Below are 1,855 nucleotides of genomic sequence, written 5' to 3'. Positions count from 1 at the left end.
TCCCGAACCACAGCAGTATCTTCCAGTTTTGCTTCTGCTTCTTCGGTTGCTGTGATTACAACCAGGAAGGCTTCATTCCCTTTCTCAATCATCCTGTTATCCTTCAGAGCTGATATAATGGGATACACCTTCCGTGATCTTTTCCCAACGAACTCGAATCCTCCGTTCTCCTCAGTGAACCAAATAGTTCGCTGACGACAGTCAATCTGGGCTTGATGTTTCGATAACCAATCCATTCCCAGTATTAGGTCGTAACCACGGATAGGTACGACGATAAGATCTGCAGTCAACATCCTCCCACAGATAGTCAAGGGCATGCAATGCAAAATCCCCTGTACTGGAAGAGTCTGTCCTGCAGGTGTACACACCATAAAAGGTGTAGTCGTATCGATCTCCATGATCGATAACTCTCCTGCCTTTTTCTCACTCAAGAAGCTATGTGTAGCTCCTGTGTCAAACAAAGTGAAGCATGCAACATCGTGTATGCAAATGATACCTGTGATAGCGGCAACATCGTCCTCCTCCAGATAGTCCTCATCAGTGGCCTCGTAGGTGGCCAATGGCTCTGCAGCAAATGGCTCCTCCACTGTGTATGGCTCCTCCTGGACATCTTGCTTAGCTGTGAGAGCATAAACTCTCGGAGCAACACCGGATCTCTTCTGCGCTGGGCGTGGAGGCTTGTTGTTGGTTTGAGGATCTAGGTTCGCCATGCATCTAGCAGCAAAGTGCCCTGGTTGACCGCAGCGGTAGCATGACATGGTGTTTCCACAGGGTCCAGTATGGTCTCGACCACACTTAGCACATGGCCTCCTATACTGTATTGGCTGAGCCGGGGTCGTGGGACGATACGCCGGAGCCTTCCCCTTGTCGCGGGGTTGACTCGTCTGTCCAACTCTCACCGGGGGACGGTTGATTGGCACTCTCCTGTAGTGACCACGGTCTTGTCTCTTGGCTTCCATCATCTCCTTCTCACTGCGTTCCACCTTGTCGAGTTGGTTGATGTACCGACTCAACGTAGGGTACTCATGACACTCGATCATTCTCCTGAGAGAAGCACGTAACCCAGCAATGAATTTCTGGATCTTGTACTCCTCGGTCGGCACTAGGTGGCCTCCATACTTCAGTAGTCGGTTGAATTCCGCTTCGTACTCTCGAACAGTCATGTTTCCATGTTCGAGACGAAGGAATTCCGTAATACGGTGGCTCTGATCTTGCCTCCGGTAGTACTTCTGCTCGAACTCCGCCCGGAACTCTTCCCACGAGAACTGATGTCCTGCGGAAGCTTCACGTACAACCTCCTCCCACCAATGGCGGGCTGCGCCAGCCAGATGATGGCTCCCCAACTCAGTGCGGTATCCCAGCGGACACCTGATGTAGTTGAAGTGGTGGGTGATCTTGATCATCCAGTCCTCCGCTGCCTCTGGGCTGAGAGAACCCTCAAACTCCGGAGTGCCCAAAGCTCGGAGTTCCTTGACAAATGGCAAGTAGTCCACTACCACTTGCCCTGGCATCCCCTGAGGTGCAGGCATCGGTGGTGGTGGTGGAAAACCTCCTTCCGGCCTTGCCGCAGGTGGAGCAGCATGCGGTGGCGGTGGCGGTGGCGGTTGCATGCATCCTCGTATGAACTGCCAGACGTTCCCTTGGAACAGTGCGAATTGACGTTGCATTTTCGCCATTTCGTTATTCGGCGGGGGTGCCGTCGGTCCTTGAGGTCATTGCATAGGTGCAGTACGTCGTGGAGACATAGCTAATGCGGACAAGAAACTCTTATTGAGTATCGGGACCTGGTGATCATGCTTAGATTTTATAAAATCTTTAAAAATCATTTTTACCCATTCCCAAATTCCAGTGAAAA

Source organism: Tarenaya hassleriana, unplaced genomic scaffold (genome assembly GCF_000463585.1).
Source record: "Tarenaya hassleriana unplaced genomic scaffold, ASM46358v1 Cleome41, whole genome shotgun sequence".
Lineage (NCBI taxonomy): Eukaryota > Viridiplantae > Streptophyta > Magnoliopsida > Brassicales > Cleomaceae > Tarenaya > Tarenaya hassleriana.
Note: the sequence above shows the minus strand (reverse complement) of the source record.